General features: G+C 40.9%; 1 pseudogene; it reads left to right on the top strand.

Moving 5' to 3' along the window:
• Positions 1–11,372: 11,372 nt before the first annotated feature.
• Positions 11,373–12,241, top strand: LOC119515872 (annotated as a pseudogene).
• The last annotated feature ends 3,446 nt before the right edge of the window (positions 12,242–15,687 follow it).

The following is a 15,687-nucleotide window of genomic DNA, read 5'->3' as shown; positions in this document are numbered from 1 at the left end:
ACCAGACAGGTCAGCCAACCTCTGAGGGGACAATAAGTCTTCTGGATAATGTGTCAGAAGTTTTCCCCATGGAAACTCCCATCTTCTGCTGCAGTTTGATCCTCAAGGGAAGAACCATTTTTCTTTTTATCCCCTATCTTTACCTACAGCAACTGAATACCCCAAACTTGCTCTTTTCTCATTTGCAGGCTAACCTGTTACAGATCATCCCCCCATTCCTTGCAGGATTTGGTTTGGAGGCCTGGCCATCCTCCTGCTCTTTGGCCCAGTATCCCTCATCAGCATCTTCTCACAATAGTTGTGGACTTTGAGGACACAGTTCTTGTTCCAGGACCTCAAGGGAAGAAAGGCTGGAGCCCAGCTAGGTCACATCTCAGGATCACATTCCTCACTGTTTGTACACAGATTGTTCCATATCACCAAACAGCTTTTATTTATTTAATAAATACTCCCATAGCTCAGCTTACTTTAACATCAATTCATTAAATCCTTATCACCCTATGAGATGGATTCTATTGCTATCTTCCGCTTTGTACGGGTGAAACCAAGGCACAGGGGAGTAAAATGACTTGGCCAAACTCCCAGCTAAGTGTGGAGGCTGGGACTGGAACCCAGACACTGGGTCTGCAGCTGACGCTTGTAACTGTCACAGAGCTGCCTGTCTCTGCAGTCGTTTATGTTAAACATGGGAATGAAGGCCTCCAGAGAGATCTGGAAATATTTAAGTCTTCCTGGTATGTTGGCTCCAAGCAGAGTTGTGAAGTGACTTGTACAAAGTCACATGGTTCTGCAGTGATGGAGCTGGGACTTCATCTGGGTTCCAAATTCAGTGTTCTTTGCTCTAGCCTAGAGCAGGCTGGGTGGACTAATCTGATTCAAATGAAGTGGAAACAAATCCTCCAGGGTAGCAACGTCACAGAGATGCTATCCAGGGAAGCGAAATGCATTCTCACCTGGAGCTGTGCCCACATGCGTGGCATCTGACAGGCTACAATTATACCGTGGGCCCCTAGGCCAGGGAGAGAAGAGAACCACCCAACGGCATTGCTTTCCTAGGGCTGCCATAACAAATTACCACACTCTTGGCGGCTTAAAACAGCAGAAATTTATTCTCTCGCAGTTCTAGAGGCCAGAAGTCTGAAATTAAGTTGATGGCATGGTCATATTCTCAACATGCTCTAGGGGAAAATCCTTCCATGACTCGCCCAGCTTCTGGGGGCTCGTGGCTCACCCTGGCTTGTGGGGGGTGTAACTCTAGTCTCTTCCTCCCTGTCCACTGTGTCTCTTGTATAAGGCCACTTGCCATTGGATTTAGGGCCTTCTCCCCCCCCCCCCCCCAGATAATCCAGGATGATCTTATCTTGAGATCCTTAACTTAATTACAGATGCAATGACCTTTTTCCAAATAATGTCATTTTCACAGTTCTGGGACATGGACCCATCTTTTTGGGGGTCATCATCCAACTCTTTCCACTAGCCTAAGCATCTGATATTTTCAAAGTACACGTGTTAGGAAATAAAGAGAGAACTCATTAATTCATAGTTCAATAATAAAGAACTCATCATGGTCTCTGATAGGCTGAAGTTCATATTACATTAATTAAGAGATGGGCAAACTCTTTCTTGTAAAGGGCCAGAGAGTAAATACTTTAGGTTTTGTGGGCCTTGCAGTCCCTGTGGCAACTACTCAACTCTGCAAAATCAGCCATAGATGATACGTTAATGAAGGGGCAGGGCTGTGTTCCAATAAAACTTTTCTACAGAAACAGGCTCAGGGCACTTTACTGATCTGTGCGCTAACCTATGGGAAAGGTACATTGCCTTTAACAAGCCAGGCTCTCTACTTCAAGCTACTTAAAATAACTTTTCAGGCAGATTAGCAGTATCTGTTTGCCCACAATAGGCAACTCTTAGTTGCTCATTAAATTAAAACAGTAGCTAAAAGATTTTAGCTCTACTTCTCAGCAATCTTAGCCTGAATCCTCTTGCCATAAAACAATTTTTGTACTTGTTCCAACCTTACAGTTTTCAAAGTACCCTGACATCTCTGATCTTATCTGAACTCACCAACACTTGGAGACGGGAAAAACACAATCTTCTTGTGAGAGATAAAGATGTAGGGGTGCAGTGAGGTCAGTGGACATATCTGAAATTCAGACTTGGTTAATACTGATCGGCTCTCAAATTCAGGTCTTTTCACTAGTTTTCCATTCTTTTTTTTTTTTTTTTTAATGCAACTTTACTGAGATATATTCACATACCATACAGTCATCCACAGTGTACAATCAATTGTTCACAGTACCATCATATAGTTGTGCATTCATCACCACAATCAATTTTTGAACATTTTCATTTCTTCAAAAAAAATTAAAATAAGAATAAAAATACATGTGAAAAAAGAACACCCAAAATATCTCATCCCCCCCCATTATTAATTACTTTTTGTCCCCATTTTTCTACTCATCTGGCCGTACACTGGATAAAGGGAGTATGAGCTACAATGCTTTCACAATCATACAGTCACACCATGTAAGCTATATAGTTATACAATCGTCTTCAAGAATCAAGGATACTGGGTTGTAGCTCAACAGTTTCAGGTTATTTCCTTTTAGCTACTCTAATACACTAAAAATTAAAAGGAATAACTATATAACACATAAGAATAACCTCCAGAATGACCTCTCAACTCTATTTGAAATCTCTCAGCCACTTTGTTTCATTTCTCTTCCCCCTTTTGGTCAAGAAGTCTTTCTCAATCCCACGATGCCTGGTCCAGGCTCATCCTTGGAGGTCGTGTCCCACATTGCCAGGGAGATTAACCCTGGGAGTCATGTCCCATGTAGGGGGGGAGGGCAGTAAGTTTACCTGCAGAGTTGGCTTAGAGAGAGAGGCCACATTTGAGCAACAAAAGAGGTTCTCTGGGGGTGACTCTTAGGCACAACTATAAATAGACTTAGCCTCTCTTTTGCAGTAACAAGCTTCATAAGGGCAAGCCCCAAGATCAAGGGCTTGGCCTTCTAAATTGGTAGTCCCATTGCTTGCAAGATGTCAAGAATTCCTCAGGTGGGGAAGTTTAATATTACCACATTTTCCCCAAGCCCCTCAAGGAGGCTGTGGTAGTTTATTATGTCCTGCCAAAAGCCATATTCTATAATGCAATCTTGTGGTGGCAGACCTTTTAGTGTTGATTAGGTTGGAACCTATTGATTGTTTCCATGAAGATGTGACTCAATCAACCATGGGTGAGAACTTTGATTAGATAATTTCCATGGAGGTGTTACCCCACCCATTCAGGGTGGGTCTTCATTAATCACTGGATCCTATAAAAGAGCTCACAGACAGAAGGAGCTCAGAGCAGCTGAGAGTGACATTTTGGAGAGCAGCCAAGAGAGACATTTTGGAGATGGCTGTTCAAAGCAGACTTTTGCTGATGCTTTGGGAAAGCTAAGAGAGGACAAAACACCCCAAGAGCAACATTGTGAAGAACACACAGGAGCTGAGAGAGGAGCTGGAACACAACCTGGGATCAGCAAATGGCAGCCACATGCCTTCCCAGCTAACAGAGGTTTTCTGGATGCCACTGGCTTCCTTCAGTGAAAGTATACTCGTCTTATACCTTAATTAGGACACTTTCATAGCCTTGGGACTAAAACTTTGTAATCAGATAAACCCCCTTTATAAAAGCCAATCCATTTCTGGTGTTTTGCATAATGGCAGCATTAGCAAACTGGAACAGGGGCTTTGCAAATACTTTTTATCTCTGCCCAAATTACACTGGGATGTATTGGGCTACATGCTAACCTGTACAAACCAACCAGATCTCACCACCTTTCAAGGTTCCATGTAATCATGGTGTTTCAATAAACTGACCATATAATTTAAATCAAATAGTGTGCTACAAAAATATATATATTTTGCACCAAATAAACATCTCTTCCTTTGGTCTCACATAGAAGTTGAAGTTTTAAAACACAGTCAATATCATCTTTTACCCTTTAGTCTGATTTATCTTAGCCCCAACCAAGTCCATTTCATGCATATCTCTAATTGAAGTCTGATCTCTTTTTCATCTTTTTAAGTAGTTGCTGTATGAGGTAATGCTGACATTTGTAGTTGCCAAACTCTGGCTCTGAGCCTCAGGTGTCAGACAGATATCCAAAGTTCCAGGGACTGACTAGGTTATACACAAACAGCTCATCATCTCAGAATTTAAAAATAACCATTACAACTATGAGTGGATGACTGCTACAAGAGCTTACAATGTAGGTAACTTTACAATAAGCCTTCCCCTGATAACCTGTGTTCTCCGATTCAATTCTCAGAGTTTGCACATTTTAGCTTCTCCATATTAGTGAAGCATTATGATGTTTGTCTTTTCAATTCTGGCTTATTTCACTCAATATTCTGTCCTCAAGTTCCATTCACACTAGTTGCAAACCTCAGCTACATTCTTTCTTGCCACTGCTCAATATTCCATTGTATGTATACACCACAGTTCACCATTCAGTTTATCAATTGATGTACCCTTAGGCCCCCTCCATCCATTGCAAATCGTGAATACTGCTGCCACAAACACCAGTGTGCAAATGTCTTTTGTGTGTTCCTGCTCTCAGTTCTTCCCAAGTATATGCCCAATAACAGGGTTGCAAGACCATATGGCAACCCCATTCTTAGCTTCCTGTGGAACCACCACAGTGCCCTCCAGATGGGCTGCACCATTCTACTTCCCTGCCAAAAGGGAATAGGTACAAAACTCTCCCCACAGTTTCTCCAGCATTTGTATCCCTCTGTTTATTTTTTTTAAACAGTTTTATTCACACCCCATAAATCCATCCTAAGTAAACAATCAATGATTCCTGGTATAATTATATAGTTATGCATTCACCACCACAGTCTATGTGAGGATATTTACATTTCTTCTGCAAATAAAGAGGAAGAAGAGAAAAATAAATGAAGAATAAAAAAAAAAGTAAAATAAAATAAATACAATGAAAAGCCCAGACAACAGTAAAAACAGCAAGAATCCCATACCACTCCCTTATATACCCCTCTTATAGACATTTAGCTTTGGTATATTGCCTTTGTTACAGTTAATGGAAACATCTTACAATGTTACTGTTAACTATAGACTCTAGTTTGCATTGATTGTATTTTTCCCCTATACCATCCAATTTTTAATACCAGGCAATGTTGACATTCATTTATTCTCCCTCATGTAAAAATATTCTTATTTTTTACATTTAATCACTTTCGTTGACCACTCTAGGTTTTGTGAAGTTATACAATCTGTCTTTATCTTCTTTCTTTCCTGCAGGTGTCATACATGCCCCTAGCCTTCCTCTTTCAATCATACTCACACTCATCTTTGTACAGAGTACTTACACTATTGTGCTACCATCACTCAGTATTGTGCTATCCATTTCTGGATCTATACAATCAATCCTGTTGAACCTTCTGTACTCCTTCAGCATCAAATGCCTGATCTCTAACCACTTTCTATCTCCTGATAACCTGTGTTCTCAACTTTAACTCTCAAAGTTCGCTCATCAATGTTAGTTCAATTTAGTGAAACCATATAGTTTTGTCCTTTTGTTTCTGGCTAATTTCACTCAATATAATGTCTACTGTCTACTGTTTTCTTTTGGATTTTATATGTCATATTTTATTTTATTTTTCTTTTCCTCTCTCTCTCCTTTTACCCTTACTGATAGTCTTTTTTCTACATTCTTCTCCACACCTCTCTCTCCTTGCTTTTCCTATCTGCCTATAGTGCTCCCTTTAGTATTTCTTGTAGAGCAGATATATTGTTCACAAATTCTCTGTGTCTGTTTGCCTGAAAATATTTTAAACTCTCCCTCACTTTTTTACAGTTAAATGTGACTTTTATTTTTTTAAAACTATAGACTCTAGTTTGTATTGATTGTATTTTTTACCCAATACCACCCCATTTTTAACACCTTGCAAGGTTGACATTCGTTTGTTCTCTCTCATGTAAAAACGTATTTGTACATTTTATCACAATTATTGAGCACTCTAGGTTTCACTAAGTTATACAGTCCCAGTCTTTATCTTTACTCTTTCTTTCTGGTGTCCCACATGCCCCTAATCTTCCTCTTTCAACCATACTCGCAGTCATCTTTGTTCAGTGTACTTACATTATTGTGCTACCATCACCCAAAATTGTATTCCAAACCTCTCACTCCTGTCTTTTCCTATCTGTCTATAGTGGTCCTTTTAGTATTTCCTGTAGAGTAGGTATCTTGTTCACAAACTCTCATTGTCTGTTTGTCAGAGAATATTTTAAACTCTCCCGCATAGCTGAAGGACTGTTTTGCCAGATATAAAATTCTTGGTTGGTAGTTTTTCTCTTTCAGTATCTTGAATATATCATACCTCTGCCTTCTTGCCTCCATGGTTTCTACTGAGAAATCCGCACATAGTCTTATCAAGCTTCCTTTGTATGTGATGGATTGCTTTTCTCTTGCTGTTTTCAGGATTCTGTCATTGACATCTGATAATCTGATTAAGTGTCTTGGCATAGGTCTATTCAGATCTATTCTGTTTGTGCCTCTTGGATCTGTAATTTTATGTCTTTCATGAGAAATGGGAAATTTTCAGTGGTTATATCCTCCATTATTGCTTCTGCCCCTTTTCCCTTCTCTTCTCCTTCTGGGACACCCATGACATATACATTCATGCTCTTCATGTTGTCATTCAATTCCTTGAGATGTTGCTCATATTTTCCCATTCTTCTCCTTATCTGTTCTTTTTTTGTGTAGGATTTCAGGTGTCTTGTTCTCCAGTTCCTGAATGTTTTCTTCTGCCTCTTGAAATCTGCTATTGTATATCTCCATTGTGTTTTTCATCTCTTGTATTGTTCCTTTCATTTTCATAAGTTCCGCCAGTTGTTTTTTTAAAGTTTCAAGTTCTCCCTTATGTTCGCCCAGTGTTTTCTTTACATCCTTCATCTCCTTTGCCATATCTTTCCTAAACTCATTGAATTGCTTTAGCATTAGTTGTTTCAATTCCTGTATCTCAGTTGAAGTGTAAGTTTGTTCCTTTGACTGGGTCATATCTTCATTTTTCCTAGTGTGATTTGTATTTTTCTGTCATCTAGGCATCTGGTTTCCTTGTTTACCCAAATCAGATTTTCCCAGACCAGAACGGGCTCAAGTCCCAGAAGAGGGCTATATTCAGTATCAGGTTTCCCTGAGGGTGTGTCTTGGAAGATTGATAGACTTTCCTGTGAGGCCTCTAGCTGCTGTGCTTTTCCTAAACTGCCCAGCAGGTAGCACCTATCAGCCTGTCGCTCCCCACTGGTGTAAGGAGATATGGTTCCTTTAATTCTTAGCTTGGTTTGTTTCTGTTTTGACTGTTTTCCCCCAGGCCCTGGGGTCTGAGTTCTGAAGGGCCAGCCAGCCCTAGAGCTGGGCCCCTCCTTTTTCCTCTTAGGGAAGACACACCCCCTAGGGAGCTATCTTCTGCATTTGAATAGCTTCTTTGTCTCTCTGACTCTGTTATTTCAACCTGTCTGGGTCAGAGTGCTGCGAACTGAAAATGACTGGGGCTCTCTCCACTGAGCCATCAGTTTGAAAGAAAGAAAATGGGAAAGAAAGCCCCTTTTCAGAGTCAGTCCACAGCCCCCCAGTTTCACCCTTTGGTCAGACAGAGCACCTGGTCTTCTGGGCTCCCTTTCCTAGGATACAGGTGTTTTCTGGCTCTTTAAAGTCAGTCCCTAAAAGCCTCAGTATTTTTTTTTAATTATTTTTTTTCCCCATCAGTCCCACCTCCTCTCCAGGTTTATCTATGTTTGTAGCTTGTATTCAGCAGTCCACATTTGTTAATTAAAAACCCCAGTTGGAGCTGTGCAGAGCTGTATTTGCTTGCTCCAAGAATGCTGCTTTTTCCCACAGTGAGGTCCTGCAGCTCAGCCCACTATGGTGGGAGGGGGCTCCCAGCATGAGTCCACAGTTTTTACTTACACATTTTATGCTGTGATCTCAGTCATTTCCCCCAATCCAGGTTGGTGTACGATATGTGGACTGTCACAGTTGGCCCCAAGCAGTTGTTCCAGATTATTTACTAGTTGTTCCTGGTTGTTTATTAGTTGCTCCAGGGGACTAACTAAATTCCACACCTCTCTATGCTGCCATCTTGCCCCTCCTCTCTTGTATTCTTCTTGACTTACAGTATTTTGTCTGACAATAATATAGCAATTCCAGTTATCTTTTGATTAGTTTACATAGAATATCTTTTCCACCCTTTTACTTTCAACCTCTTTGCATCTTTGTAAGTAAAATAAGTCTCTTGTAGATAGCATATAGATCAATCATGCTTTCTCATCTAATCTGCCCATTTCTGCCTTTTAACAGGGGGAGTTTAATTCGTTGACACTTAAGGTAATAATCGAGAAGGAAGGATTTACTTCTGACATTTAGCTATTTGTTATCTGTATGTCTTGTATATTTTCTTCAATTAATCCATTGCTGCCTTATTTTGTGTGTATGTGTATTTGGTTGCTTTTTTGTAGTGTATCATTTTGATTCCCTTCTTTTCTCTATAATTTTTAGTTATTTTCTTAGTGGTTACCTTTGTGATTTCAATAAACATCTTAAACTAATAACAACCAAGTTTGACTAGTACTGACCTAGTTTCAGTAGTATGCAAACTCTCTACTCCTATGTATCTCCATCCCTCCCTTTTATATTGTTATTGGATCAGATTACATTTTCATTCATTGTATGTCCATTAACATGGATTTAAAATGTTATTTTAGATGTGGGTTCCGGCATCTGCTTGGCCTCTGCTCCCTCAAACCTTCCCAGTGAGATCGAGCCAAGCCACAGGACCCACCCCGGTTCAGCCACGAGTGCAGCAACATGATGCATCCCTGCCTTGGTCGCTTCAGTCACTCCGGCAACCCCACCTGGGCCTCAGTCCTCTCACACAGGACAGCATGCACCTTAAGATCCTGAAGAAAGGGTGCAAAATGTTCAAGTAATGTTTAGAAATAACTTGTGTACAACCCAGAATCCTTATGAAGGGTGACAATGTGATTGGGAAAACCATATGGACCACACTCCCCTTTGTCCAGTGTATGGATGAATGAGTAGAAAAATGGGGGCAAAAAAAATAAAAATAAAAAATAAAAGGCACTCAGTGTTCTTTTTTACTTTAATTGTTCTTTTTCACTTTAACTTTTATTCTTATTGTTTTTGTGTGTGTGGTAATGAAAATGTTCAAAAATTAATTTTGGTGATGAACGCACAGCTATATAATGGTACTGCGAACAACTGAATGTACGCTTTGTATGACTGCATGGTATGTGAATATATCTCAATAAAATTGAATTAAAAAAAAAAAAGCAGACCACAAGGCAGGGAACGGAGTTGCAATTATGAGTCTGGCAGCAACACAGAAGCCACAGTTGGTTGGCTGGATCTGATCCTAAAAGTGAGACAAATGCCCTCGAGCCCAAACCTGCCAGGAGAAGGTGACATCTGAAGGGACTGGCATGGCTGCTTGGTTTGCATCTCAGAGGGAGGCTCAGGTCCAGGTGGGAAAAGGGCATGGAGCTGTGTGCATAATTTGGGAACCATTTGAACAGAACCTCTCCTCGCTACACTTATCGTATTGGGATTTTCTTAATTCCTACTATTCATTCATTGTTATTCCCCAAGAAAACATTCTGAAACATAAAAAGATGACAGTGATTTCCCCCCATCATTTTGTCAAATAGTAAATACTCTTCAATTAAATAGTAAAAATACCTCAAATTATGATTTTGAAAAGAATGGTATGGAAAAACTACCCATTAGATATTAAAGACTATATTTAATAGGAATATCTTGCCAACTTTATACCAATACTGGGGATGAACAATTAGCAGCTGATAAGAGCTCTGGGATGTATTATGTTATGATAATTGTTGAAAGTTGAGAGTGATGAGGATTGTAAAACTAAGTGAAGCTAATATAAGAAACTGACTGTTATCTTGGAATAGAATATATGTTATGTGACGTTAGAAACCCACTACTTAATAAATCAAGCCCTTGACTTGAGGCTTGCTGTTGTGAAACTTAGGGATGTAAGTGGGAGGCTGAGGCCTCCTATCATTATGCCTAAGAGGCACTCCAAGGAACCTCTTTTGTTGCTCAGATGTGGCCTTTCTCTCTCTCTAAGCCCAACTTGGCAAATAAATTCATTAACCTCCCTGACCCCCACTCCCCACAAGGGACATGACTCCCCAGGGAATGACTCTTCCTGGTGACATGGGACATAACTCCCAGGAACGAGCCTGGCCCTGGCAGAGAGGGATTGAAAATGCCTACTTGACCAGAAGGGGGGAAAAAAGAAAGGTAACAAGCTGAGGTCACAGTGGCTGAGAGATCCCAAATAGAGTTGAGAGGCTATCCTGGAGGTTTCTTTTATGCAAGATCCAGCTGGACATCCAAAATGGCCAGAATATTCCATGCCCTTACCAAAAGTAGCCACAAATGCCCAGGTCCCTACCTGAGATTCTATAAAAGATTCACTCTCAAAGTTTTATCTTTCAGAAACTTAAATCCACCAGAGTGTCCCTATGCCAGACAAGTCCTAAAACCCAGAGGCAACAGCCTCTTTAAGATCAACTATCAGATGCAGCCCCTTTCCCCATACTGTCGACACCACCTTTCAATATGAAAAAGTTAGGGTGCTCACTGCCTAGATACCCCTGAAGATGAAAAAAGAGATTAAGTGATAGGAAGGGGTAGCAACAAACAAGATAAGGTTCAACAAAGGTCTATGAATGCTGAAACTTTATATAGTTTTATATATATATATATATATGATGCTGGCATGTTGGAAGGGCTGGGAGGAGGTAAATGACATGGTGGAACTGTAGCCTGTAGCATCTTTTGGGATTTGCCGTATAGCTGCTCATTGTCTTCACCTTTCTGTGTATACATTGTATTGCATAATAGGGAAGGTCCTAAGACTGTGGAATTATAATCCATAACATTTTTTGATATTACCCATATAACTGCTTGTTGAGCTGTACATCGAGAGTCGACACCTTTCTGTATGTATGTTATATTTTACAATAACAGAAATGGCTGAAGTTGTGGAATTGTGAGCCATGACATTCTTTGAAATTTGGTCTCTTAACTACTTGTGAAATCATACTTTGAAAGTTATCATTGTTACGTACATATGTTAAAGTTCACAATAAAAAAAAAAAAGAAAAAAGAAAGAACTTGTGAGATTATCTTTATAAAATGGCCCAGGGCAAATCATAGCTGGCCTGGGTACAGCAGCCTGTGCATGTGTGCATTTCCCTGGGGCCTGACCAGTGGGTGTGGAATCCCTCTGCCCAGCAAGTCTGGGGAATCATGCAGTCATCAGGACACAGGCTCTGAGACATCGTATACCACCCACTCCTGGCTGACGGTGACAACCATGACTCCTCTGAGGCCGATGCGGCTGACAGGCTCTGGTTCATCCCAGATGGCTGTGGCATGATCTGTGCCATCATGAAGTGGCTGCTGGTCGTCTATGCAGACTTCGTGGCAATGTTCATCATGTTGCTTCCTTCCAAAGACTTTTGGTACTCTATGTCAATGGAGCCATTTTTAACTGCTTGGAAGTCCTTGCCCTGTCTTCTCACCTAAGAGTGATGCTCACCGAACCTGGGGCAGTACCCAAAGGGAATGCTACAAAAGAATACACAGAGAGTCTGAAGCTGAAACCCGGCAAAATGATCTACAAGTGCCCAAAGTGCTGCTGCATCAAGCCCGAGAGCACTCACCACTGCGGTATTTGCAGAAGATGTGTTTAGAAGATGGATCACCACTGCCCGTGGGTGAACAATTGTGTGGGAGAAAAGAATCAGAGGTTTTGGTGCTCTTTACTATGTACATAGCTCTGTCTTTAGTCCATGCTCCAATTCTCTGCAGATTTCAGTTTATTTCCTGTGTCTGAGGGCAGTGGACAGAATGCAGTGATTTTTCACCACCAATAACTGTAATCCTGTTTTCTTCCTGTGCCTCGAGGGTCTTCCGTTTTTTTCAGTTTCACTGCAGTTATGTTTGGCACCCAAATCCACTCAATATGCAACGATGAAATGGAGATTGAGACTGAAAAGTGAGAAGCCAATGTAGGGGTGGAGGCTGCAGCGGGAAGGGATGGAGTCTGTCTTGTCTTTGGGGTGTCCCCTTCCCTCCTCTGGATGAACTCCTTTGTAGGATTCTGATTTAGGTGACTGCAAGCACGAACCTGGAAAGGAGGCCTGGAGTTCTGTTTGAGGTTCCTCTCATCATTCTGGAACTTGCTGACAGACTTTATTTGGGGTCTGAAAGGGTATCAATGGCTCATCTGTGACCAATAGGGCAAACTGAACCTACTCAAACCAACTGCTTGCAGCAATCAGAGTTTTATATATTTATAGTCACAGATGGCAGATTTTCCAAACTAATAACTGGATGATGCTCTAATCAGTTTTCACCTGGACAACTAATGAACGGTATGTGGCCACACAAAGAAGCCAAATGTCATTATCTTCCTGCACAGTTAGGGTTTTTGTTAAGAATACTTTGCATTTTGTAAGAAGTTGTTTGGGATATTACATGGGTTATAAAATTCTGTGTACTGAGCTGCATTTTTCAATCATGAAGACAAAAAATAAATCAATGTTGTGAACAAGAATTCTCAGACTAGTGTTTCAGGGAGTTCCTGTTTACCTGTGATTCCTTAGTGCTCCTCCTCGATCACACAAGCAGAGTTTACTTAGAAATACATTTTGGTCTTGATTGGCTCTTACACATATTTTGTACTGAAGTTGCCAAAGTTCTGGGCACTGAACAGCAAAGTGAGTTCCAGGAACACTCCCCAGTGTCACCACAGAGGTGTCCCTTGACCCTTTCAGCAAGACTCGTGTGTGTGCATGTGTGTGCGTGCATGTGTGTTTTTAAACTGGCAGTGCTGTTCACACAATAGAGCATTTAATGGCTATGCACAGCAAACAAGCTGTTTTTTAGAAACCGACATTTCAGGGATGAGGGAAGAGCCACTACAGCATCCCCCTCCAGTGGGGTTGACATGAATGTATTGCAGCCTGGAGAGTGTCTTGATCCAAAGAACAGACTCCCACATGGTCTTCTGTTGCCCTCCTGTTTTAATTTTATTTTTAAATCTTGGGGGCACAAGGACCTTGGCACTGATTTTTTTGTTGTTGTTCCAGCCGAGTATGTAAGAGCAGATGGAAGCTCACTGTGGCCCTCACACTTCACTGCAGCACACCCAGCAGGGACACACAAGAAGAAACCAGGCGGTTGCCTTTTGGGGTCACTGAGATGGTGCAGGAACAGTGGGCAGGAAGCCCTGTAGCGGGGGGGGGGGGGGGATACACTTCACACCTTGGTGACAGTTGACAGTAGGAAGCAGGTTATGAAAACACTGGAGAAGAGATGAATATTCTGAAAGATAACAGCTTGCTTGATTTTTGGATTTCATTAGTTTGTTTCTCTACCCCCACCCCCACCCCCATGACAAAATAGGAACGAATCTTGGTGCAGAGCTTAAAATTATGCCAGAAAGCAAATGGCTCCCCTCTTTCGGGATTTGCCTTAAACCTGCCTGGTTTGTACATTTTTTTTGCCAGATGTATCAAGAAACAATCTATAACAGATTCTAAAGGTCTTCATTTTACCTCCTACACCCAGAAAAAGTTGGTGTTTCTCACTCAGTTATTATGCCTTCTTGTTTATCTGTGAACTTTTTAAAAAACTTAATCTGTACCCTAAATTCATCAGGGCTTATACCACTGTTGATGCAAAATCTCAATGGGACCTACTTGATATAGTTGGTAGCCATGTGAACAAAACCATGTGACATTTTGAAATGGAATCAGTGACTGCAGAACTGCGTGAGCTAGGAGAGCATCAACTGCGTCATGGCCAGAGGAGCACACACATATTGTGCGTGACCCAGGAGACAACACCTCCAGAGGTTGTTTTGCATATTTATTTGTACATCCATTGTTTGGATTGGACATGTGTTGGGCTTCAATGTGAGATGTTTAATATGTATATCCTGTTTATCAATAAAAAAATTATCGAAGTGGTTGAATTCTGTGAGACTTGGCAAGTGTGTGCAAACTAAGTATACATGACTTTCCAGCTCTTCTTTCAATGTAACTTTTATATGAAATAAGGTAACCAACAGAATTCTCAAAGAAAAAAAAATGCTATTTTACACCTTGCCAGTTAAGTCACATGGGGGCAAACAGAAATTACAAATCAAAAGTACAATAATACTGGATTGTATATTTACCTGTGTAGTTACCTTTACCAATGTTCTTTATTTCTCTTATGGGTTTGAGTTACTGCCTAATGTCCTTTTATTTCAACCTGACAGATACCCTTTAGCATTTTTGTAAGGCATGTCTTCAGATAATGAACCTTTTCACCTTTTATCTGTAAATGCCTTAATTTCTCCTTCATTTTTGAAAGATAATTTTGCTGGGTAAGGAAAATTGGGTAGAGATTTTTGTTGCTTTTGTTTTGTTTCTCCCCTTTAAGGACTTCAAATATACCATCACATTGTTTTTCTGGTCTCCATGGTTTCTGATGAGAAATCTGCTATTATTCTTACCGTATGTGAAAAGTCACTTCTCTCTCGTAGCTTTGAAAATTCTGTCTTTGTATTAAGATGATTTTGCTATAATGCATCTTCATGTAGCTATCGTAGTCTACCCTGCTTGGAGCTCATTGAGCTTCCTGCATGTGTACATGCATGTATTTCACCAGATTTGGGAAGTTTTAGGCCATTCTTTTTTCACACAGCTTTTTTGCCTTTTTCACCCCCTCTTGCCCTTCTGGGACTCCAATGACGCACTTGTTGGTATGCTTGCACAGGTCCTTCAGGCTCTGTTCATTTTTCATTAGTTTTTCTTTCTGCTCTTCACACCAGGTTTCAACGGTCTTTTCAAGTTCACTCATCCTTTCTTTTGCCTATTTAAATCTGCTGGTGAATCCGCCTAATAAGTTTTTCATTTCAATTACTGTACTTTTCAGCTCTAAAATTTGTCTGATTCCTTTTTATAATTTCCACCTCTTTATTATGTTTAGACAATGTTTTCCTAATTTCCTTTAGTTCTTTGTATATGGATTCCTTTAGTTCATTGATTTAAAGCCTTTATCAAATGGTTCCAATGTATGCGCTCACTCAGGGATCGTTCCTGGCAAATCCCCCCCCCTCCCCGCCCACCGTTGGGCCATACTATCCTGTTTCTTTGTGTCTTTTGTAATTTTTTTCGAGAACTGGACATTCTGAGGATTGCTAGTTTTTGTTGTTGTTGTTGAGAGCTGGAGACATCAGCTGGTAACTTTTCCAAACTATTTTTGCTCCCAAACAGGGACCAGAAAGAGAAAAAAGGAAAAAAAAAAAAGGTAACTCCCTCTTTTAAGACTCCTCTACTGCTTTTATCTGGTAAGGGTTGGAACAGAGGCTACCTTCAAAGCCAGTTTGCCAGAGATTTGAAGCAGTGATCAGTGATCAGACTGCATACCTCCAGAGTTTGGAGGACTAGATCCTTATAACCCACTCTGGTGCCAGCAAGCTGCACCAGGAGCCTGGACTGCAGTCCCCACTGCTGCCTACCATGTGGCTGGGGGATGGGAGATGGTAGCTGCTGGAGAGGGTGAAATT

The sequence above is a fragment of the Choloepus didactylus genome, chromosome 19 (genome assembly GCF_015220235.1).
Source record: "Choloepus didactylus isolate mChoDid1 chromosome 19, mChoDid1.pri, whole genome shotgun sequence".
NCBI lineage: Eukaryota > Metazoa > Chordata > Mammalia > Pilosa > Megalonychidae > Choloepus > Choloepus didactylus.
The sequence above is the reverse complement of the archived record's forward strand: the minus strand, read 5'-3'. Positions and strand labels throughout refer to the sequence as shown.